Below are 9,469 nucleotides of genomic sequence, written 5' to 3'. Positions count from 1 at the left end.
AGATCTCTGAGCAATTTAATCCCAAATTTTTTCCAGATATTAAAAACTGCATATGTTTGCGAGGGTTGAAAGAGGTGGTTCTCTTGCAGAGGTGCCACAGATAAAAACTTCACCATCTTAAAATGCTTTCTACATTGTTTCCATATTCTGAGTGAGTGAAGCACAATTGGTTTATTAGTATATTGCCGATACCTTGCATTTATTGGGTTACAAAGCAGGGAATATAAAGTATTGCAGGATTTTATTTCTTTTGTGGACCAGGCCTGTTTATGTTCATCTATTTGTGTCCAGGTTTTAATAGCTTGTATCTTTGCTGCCCAGTAATAAAACTGAAAGTTAGGTAGAGCCATGCCACCTTCTGCCTTAGGTCTTTGTAGGGTCGCTATTTGGATATATGGATGTTTTGAGTTCCAAATAAATGAGGTTATTATTGAATCTAATTGCTAAAAAAATGATTTATTGATGTATATTGGAATGTTTTGAAACAAAAAAGAAACTTAGGAAGAATATTCATCTTAACAATGTTAATTCTTCCAGCTAGAGTGAGATGAACGGTTGACCATCTATGCAAGTCTTGCTTAATTTTTTCTATACAGACGGCAAAATTTTGTTGATAAAGAGCTTTGTGTTTACTTGTGATGTTTACTTTTACGTATATAAACTGATCTACAATGATAAAAGGTAGGGGGTCTAATCTAATATTATATGCTTGGGAATTCACTGGAAAGAGTACACTTTTATTCAGATTAATTCTGAGACCAGAGATCTTTTGAAATTCTGTGAGTGCTGTTAGGACTGAAGCCACAGAATTTTGTGGGTCTGATATATACAGTACCATATCATCTGCATATAGAGAAATTTTCTGTTCCAGTCCTTCTCTGATAATCCCATTTATCTGATCAACATTTCAACAGTGAACCGCCAATGGTTCAATGGCGATTGCAAATAGCAGTGGTGACAAGGGGCATCCTTGTCTGGTACCATGTTCTAGTTTAAAGTAGTCTGAACAAATGTTGTTAATACAAACTGAACCTTCTGGATTGGTATACAGTAGTTTGATCCATGCACAAATGTTCTGGCCAAACATAAATTTCTCTAATGTAGTGAAAAGGTATTTCCATTCAATCATGTCAAATGCTTTTTCTGCTTCCAATGATAATAATATTTCTGGGGTGTTTGACTTTGTTGGTGATTATATTACATTAACTCTTTTAGGGCTAATTTTTTTTTTCTTATCTCCCAGGGCTGAATATTTTTCCAAAAACTAACATTTTTTAAAAAAGAACACAAAGCAATTGTTTAACATATCAAATCAACAAAAAATATTTACTTTTGACAAATATTACTGTCTTGCATGTTGTATGAGCCTGCATACTCTATGATTTCACATACATATCACATACATTTTACACAGCAAAGTCCTGCAAAGTCTGATCTCGGTCCAAGCAGCCAATTTCAGTCATTGCCACATTGCACTGCTCACAATACGTGTTGCTTTGGTGCCTACTTTTCAATTGTCTGTTGCTGCACTTTCTCACATATATTGTTAGTGTGTGCTGTAGAGAGAGAGACAAGTCACCCTTTTGCCATTGTGCCATTCCACTCCCACCAAGTTTTCTGCCCACATGAAAACCGTATTGTCACCTCTTTTCATCTTCTGAAACTTTATAAACTTTATGCATGGCATTATAGCCTGGCTCACCCCATGGGATTTGCTTCTGTTTATTACAGAAGTGAATAAAACTTTGCAGCAGCACGTACCTATCACCATGCTACATAACCTGTCCAAAGCCACCAGGGGACAAAGCACGTTTGGACCAATGCTCCCTGAAGTTATATCACCAGTTCTGTCCCATCTCTATTTGTAATACCACAGCATGCTTCATCTCGTCTTTTGTTGTGTGCTTACACTTTGAAAAATGAGAATGCGATGCAAACGCAGCCCGCGATTGAAAAAATTTCTCTGCCTACCTGTTTATCTCGTCTGACGGTAGCTGAAAAGCAGCATCAGGAGAGAGCAGCCTGAAGTACAGCAGCTGGTGATCTGTCGTGTCCAACAGCAAGCCATGCCGTCTTGTGAAGTCCAGTAGCCAGCTCGGCTCTCAACGGATCAATGTCTGTGTATTTATCCCACGCGAACCTTGCTGTAGATGCATCGGCTGCGCCAAGCGCCAGCTGGCAGCAGATCTGCTGGCGCGACATCGGCTGGTGTTTGATCAGCTGATGCCGACTTCTCACTCTCTTGCTCGATCTCCTGATCACTGTCAATAAAATCCGATTCTGAAAAATCAGAGTCCAACTCCGCGATAATGCGCAAAACATTGTCATTGTCTGCCGAGTGTTTTCTTTTCTGCACTCGCCTCGCTCTATTGTCACATGTCGATACCATCTTGCCATTGTTTACATTTCGCAACTCACGCACACGCTAGGATTAGTTGCCGAGTCAACGAGTCTATCATTCTTCCAAGCACAGAGGGAATGCCTGTGACGTGACAGTGAGATTTGTCGCCATTAACAGCTGATTATCGCCCTCTATCCCTGGATGTCGACTTTAGTCGACATTCGCCCTCAACCCCTCCTGTCGACAAAAGTCGACATCCGCCCTAAAAGAGTTAAACAGGTGTCGAAGATTGGAGGATAAGTGTCGACTCTTGATAAATCCGGTTTGATCTTGTGATATTACCAAAGGCAGCACTTTCTCCATCCTTCTAGCTATAATTTTTGAGAGTATCTTAACATCATTATTCAGAAGTGAAATTGGTTGTATGATGCACATTGTAATAAGTCCTTATTTTGTTTAGGAAAGACAGTGATTAATGCTTGGTGAAAAGTTCGAGGTAGAATTTGATTGTCTCTAGCTTCTGTAAATGTTGCTAATAGGAGGGGAGCTAGCCTCAGTTGGAAGCCAGCCTAGTCCTTTTGCAGATGGAACTGATCCTTGCTTAGTAAGTGGGTCTTCTGTAAAAATACTATTTTAGCGTTTAAACCTGTTAGGTGAGAGAGTACTTTATTTCTCTTTAGTTCGTGATTCAGGCCTTTAACATTCCAGCTCACAAAGTTAACTGCCCCATCATGGAGATATTGATTCTGAGTTTTTGATGTCATTTTATAGTATTAACTGGAAGTGACACAGCTTTAACCTTAATTTCCTATTTCCCCAAGAATTACTGCCATGCAACCTATTGTTACATTGGTAGTTATAATTATAAGGATTAAAAGGATAGATTAGATAAAGCCTGCTCTCTTTCTCTCGCCCCCTTATCCCCGACCCCCCTATTTTGCCTCTCCACGTCAGGCTGGACCCCACTTCACAAAGTCTCGGTCCTCTGACATACTTAGAGACAGAGCAAAACAAGCCCCCATGCAGCGGCATTTTAGGAGTAAAAAGTAGAGATATCTATTGCCAATATAGTCTAAATACTATATGCCTAAAATATAATCATTAACAAACTATGATTATATATGTTCATTAACAAACTATAAGCATAAAATTTATAATATAATCTTCAGCAATCTTAAAGTAATAAGATAATAAACTCAGGGGATGGTATTAGAAATTGGTCCAGGATAAGCATAGTAAGTCTTAATGCAATAATAACAATAAACCAAGGGTATGATGTTAAACAGTCTCCTTTAGGGTAGTAGGAAAAAAAAAAGTTAATTTCTTCCACACACATGTCTATAACTGTAATTAAAACATAAACAGAAAGCATCCGAATAATGAAAAGGATGTATATACTATGTATTATAATAGCCGTATCATTACAAGTGGATCAGACAGCAGGTGATATCTCCTTGCCATGTCATGACAGGATACGACTCACTATTATGTTTCAGAATAGTGTTGAGATCAGCTTTCTTAATTCCTTTTCTGCTTCCTCCTTGCTGGAGAAGATGTAGTATTGGCCTTGGACATCCACTTTCAGTTTGGCAGGGTACAAGAGGCTGTATTTGATATCGGCTTACCGTAACCACTGTTTAATGTTGTAGAAGGCTGCACGTTTAGCAGCTGTTGCGAGAGAGAAATCAGGGAAAATATGAATGTGGTTATTTTCAAATATAATCTCTTGCTTGTGTCTGAGGAGTGCCATCACATCTAGCTTACATAATAATCTCTTGAAGCGGATAATAAAAGACCTAAGTCTAAAGGTATTTGATACGTGTATGCGATAAGCTGCTGCTATCTCATTTTCTAATTTAAAGTCCTCTCCAATTATTTTAGAGAATAGTTCAGCTGCGAATTTCACTGGGTTTGGACTTTCACGATTCTCAGGTAGACTTTCAATTCTAATATTATTCCTTCTGCTTCCATTTTCCAGAACAGCAAGTCTGTCTCCAAGTTTTTTGCATTCAGAACTGGCAGCTGTTGCTTTTCCATCAAGGGTGGATGCTAGATTTTCGGCTATTTCAATTTTAGTCGTGAATGCCTGCTTAACATCCTCCAGCTGATTGGCAAGTGTGTTCAGTTTAGACACGTTTTCCTGAATGTGCTCCTAAATTTTATCCAGAATACTATTAAAGGCCGCCTCAAAGCAGATATTAACGCATCTCTCCAAGTCTTTGTTATCCTGCCGCAGCTCTTGCAGCTCCCACTGCAGCTTCTCACTTGCCTTCTCGCTTTTCTTTATATCATTCTTTATCTCTTGCTTGAGCTCAGCGATCATCACCTTCAGTTTGGACAGATCATTTCTGCTTTCGAGCACCGTAGGTGAAGCGACAAGCTCTATCACAGACGATGATCCCAGCTCATGTGGAGTAGGTGAATGTGCGGACTGCAAGGCCTTTTCCAGTTTCAAATGATTTTCTCCAATTGGCAAGCTATCGTGACCTGCATCACTCACACATTCCCTCTCCATTTCGCTCTCAACTGGAGACGATGCTGGAGACCGTGGTCCCGAGGAGTCTTGGCTTTCGCCCATCTGTTCCAGGTCAGTCTCTGAAAGGCCGTACCTTGAACTTGAACTTGGACTTGTCAGTCTGGGCTTGGATGCAGCTTTAGTTTTCTTTTCCATTTTTTTCTGAGCCCCTTTCTTGCCGACCATGTTTATATATGCTGTAGTTGAACCCTCAGGTTGGATAAATACAGGATATCTCAGGATAATAAGGAAATGATATAAAAAATAACACCGCTGCTAATGGAGCTACATTTCAGACGTCCATCTCTTGCAACGGACGAGTTTTGAACACACATGAAATGCATATGTTTTCTAAATAACAATATATTATTTACCCCATACAACTCCAGGCACCGCACACCCAGATAAGCAGACTTGAACTGGGAGAAGTTTTTGCCCGAGTTGAGCTGCGGCGGTGGGGATGATGGGATAGCAGGCTGCTTGCTGCTTGTGCTGACTGACACATTTACAAAACAAAAGACACTAATAGAGAAGTGCAAAGGAATTTAAGGTGGCCTGGAATTATGAGTTTTTTTGTAGGCTTTGGGATTCTAGTGCTAGGAAAGCAGGAACAAATATGAGGCCTTTCTCCACATTAACCTGCAGGACATGTACTACTTTAGCCAATGCATTTTCTGTACTTTGATTTGATCTAAAACCTCATTGAAACTTATCAAGAACTGAGTGTTTATTTAAACAATCATTTAACTGCTGAAAAACTATGTTTTCTAAACTTTCACTTAAGAATGGCGGGTTACAAATTGGTCTGAAGTTGTCAAGTACACATCTGAGGTTTCTTTTAGAAATCTTGTTGAGACTGGTCAAGGACAGAAGGGGACGGTTTTAGTTGAGAAATTACTCTGTAGAGTTCAGGAAAACCTGTTTCAGGAATTTACATTTTTAAAAAAGAGCATGCTGAGGTTCAAAAACATTCATTTTGGAGGAATGTTTTAAATTGTTTCTAATATTGTTGATTTTTTTGTTTAAAAATAAGGCAAAAACCAAACAAGTTTTGCTAGAAGATTCCAGGAGGCATTCCATCGAATGAGCTGAGTTTAGAAGATTATCTATCAAGCATTGAAAACTGGGTGTCCTGCATGATCACTTATAACTTTAGAAAAATAGAACTGCTGTCTCAAGGTCAACTGCTTTGTTATATTCAGCTACAGTATATGTGCCTTTAATAATTCTTAGTTGACTGTTAGTTTAGGGTTCCTCTCTTTATGCTTGGCTTTTCTTCATTTTTGTCTTAAGATCCAACACACTATACGTTTTCCAGGGTATTTTAGTGCTGGAGGATTTCTTTGCAATTTCTCCAGGGGCTGCTATGTCAGCTGCAGCTCTCACCTTATCATTCATATATTCCACCTTTCTAGTGGCATCATTGGAAGTTACTGCATAAAGAACTAAATTCTAGTTAAATGCTTTACAGTTGTAGTTTCAGTAGTTCCATGACTGATAATGTGCCAAAATAGTCAGATATACCGATATCCATGACCTGCCTCATATTGTCTTTTAATCCTTTTGAAATTAGTAATTGCAGTATGTGTTCTCCCTTACAGTAGGATGGCTGACATGCTGGCTAAGATCAAGGAGTGCAACAAGTTAATAAACAGACTTGTTTAGATGTCACACTGAATATGCAAATGAAAATTAAAATCCCCCACAATTAGAAACCTATCATAATTAGTTATTATTATAGATGCTGAGAATTCCTCAGTTAAGGATACATTTTATTTAAGAGGTTTATAAATGATCAAAATGAGAGACTTAGTCATTCCTTGAATAATTACAGCAAGATGCTCAAAGGACACAAAAGCTTTTTTTACCTTGTTTTAAGAAGGTGCTGCATGCATTGTGTATACAATCAGGAATGTCAACGATACATGAAAGTTCCTTCAAAACACTTTCTAGATTCAAAGTTAAAAGGTGTTAATCCGTATACAATGCAGACATCCATTCCTGGGGCTTTCAGTTAATACTCAAGCACATCCAACAAGCTCAACTGAGTATGGGGCTGATGATCATAAACTTTCCACCTCCAAGCAGAAAAAAATTCCTTAGTTGGATTAAAGAAAGGGGGAATAGGGTGGGAGAAATACTGTGATCATCCTTTTCATGATTAGTAAACCACTCTCTGAAGGTGTGTGAGCAATGGAAACTCACATTATCCCAAATTATCACATATTTTGGGAGATCATTCTGGATTAGACCCTCTCATTTTCAGGTATAACATCTCTGTACAGGGTGTCTAAAAGGCCAACAGATGTTCTTTGTTGTACAGGCCTACAAGGGGAATATGAGTAAGCACACCGTTGTCAGAGATAGCTGCACACATGCTGAAGTTTCCACCCCATTGGCCTGGTTTATCAACAGTAGCTCTGTGACCAGTGAGATTCCTTCCACGCCTTCTGCCTTTAGCCAGATTGAAGCCCACCTCATCAACATATATAAAATTATGATGTGGTTCTCTCGAGTCCAGATCCATTATACGCTAAAGACCAACAAAAAAAAAAACATAATTATTGCACATACTGTGCTGTAAAATTGTATTTTGTTTACAGTATTTTGGACAACATCCATCCATCCATTTTCCAACCCGTTGAATCCGAACACAGGGTCAAGGGGTTTGCTGGAGCCAATCCCAGCCAACACAGGGTGCAAGGCAGAAACCAATCCCGGGCAGGGCGCCAACCCACCGCAGGACACACAAACCCACACCCACACACCAAACACACATTAGGGACAATTTAGAATCACCAATACACCTAACCAGCATGTCTTTGGACAGTGGGAGGAAAGCGGAGCACCCGGAGGAAACCCACGCAGACACAGGGAGAACATGCAAACTCCACGCAGGGAGGACCTGGGAAGCAAACCCGGGTCTCCTAACTGCGAGGCAGCAGCTCTACCCACTGCGCCACCGTGCCGCACACTTTGGACAACATAGTTCATCAAATAGATGCAAACCTGTTCAGATTTTACTTTCTTTATTTTACTATGCAGAAATATAACTAAAGTTGTACTATTTACTGTACATTACAGTATGCAAATAATATTTTACTTGAACATATTGGTAACGCAACTCCTTTACTCTGTCATCATTTCTTTCAAATGGGACCCGGTAGATATGTTTCTTGCTCATTTGTTGTCTTTTCAGCACTCGGTCAATTGTTGAGACACTTACAAATGAGATGTTCTCAAATATATTGTCATCTTCAGTCACAGCTCCCTGTACCTCCTGCAGTCGACTGGCATTATTTACAACCACCATGGCACAAATAGTGTTGAATAGCAAAAAGATGCCTTTGACCACCCTGTGAGGTAGTCTTGCAGTCCTATTTGGACAGTATTGTAAAATGGAGAAAATGCATACAGTAAATATACCAGTGTATGATACAGCATCAAATATGAAATGAAAATATACAGAAAAGTAAGTTACTGCAAACTCTGTACTTTGAAGCTTTACAATATACATATTTTTACATTACAGTACCCACCTGTACTCCTGACGAAATGTTTCTATGATTGGGGACACGGTAGTTTGCCCAATATTTGGCTATACTCTTCAACTAACCTTAGCCATTGTAAGACCTCAATTGACAACGTGGTCCACCTTATTTCATCAGAAACAACCCTGTGTACTCGGCCCTCTCTTCTGCTACCTTTATTTTGTCTTCTTACTCTTCCACCCTGCATCCTAACTTGCCTTCTTCCAGACTGTTGTGCCTGTTCATTAGCTTGTGGTTGGTCCATTACCATGTAGGAAAATGTTTCAGTAATCTGTGTTATGCTTGGTATATATATATATACTGCTCAAAAGAATTAAAGGAACACTTTTTAATCAGAGTATAGCATAAAGTCAATGAAACTTATTGATATTGATATTAATCTGGTAACTTAAGTAGCAGAGGAGGTTGTTAATCAGTTTCAGCTGCTGTGGTGTTAATGAAATTAACAACAGATGCACTAGAGGGGCAACAATGAGATGACCCCCAAAACAGGAATGGTTTAACAGGTGGAGGCCACTGGCATTTTTCCCTCCTCATCTTTTCTGACTGTTTCTTCACTAGTTTTTCATTTGGCTACAGTCAGTGTCACTACTGGTAGCATGAGGTGATACCTGGACCCTACAGAGGTTGCACAGGTAGTCCAACTTCTCCAGGATGGCACATCAATACATGTCATTGCCAGAAGGTTTGCTGTGTCTCCCTGCACAGTCTCAAGGGCATGGAGGAGATTCTAGGAGACAAGCAGTTACTCGAGGAGAGCTGGAGAGGGCCATAGAAGGTCCATAACCCATCAGCAGGACCAGTATCTGCTCCTTTGGGCAAGGAGGAACAGGATGAGCACTGCCAGAGCCCTACAAAATGACCTCCAGCAGGCCACTGGTGTGAATGTCTCTGACCAAACAACCAGAAAGACTTCATGAGGGTGACCCAAGGGCCCCATGTCCTCTAATGGGCCCTGAGCTCACTGCCCAGCAGCATGCAGCTCGATTGGCATTCGCCATAGAATACCAGAATTGGCAGATGCACCACTGGTGCCCTGTGCTTTTTACAGATGAGAGCAGG

The sequence above is a fragment of the Polypterus senegalus genome, chromosome 8, assembly GCF_016835505.1.
Source record: "Polypterus senegalus isolate Bchr_013 chromosome 8, ASM1683550v1, whole genome shotgun sequence".
In the NCBI taxonomy this organism is placed as follows: domain Eukaryota; kingdom Metazoa; phylum Chordata; class Cladistia; order Polypteriformes; family Polypteridae; genus Polypterus; species Polypterus senegalus.
This window is presented reverse-complemented; position numbering follows the sequence as displayed.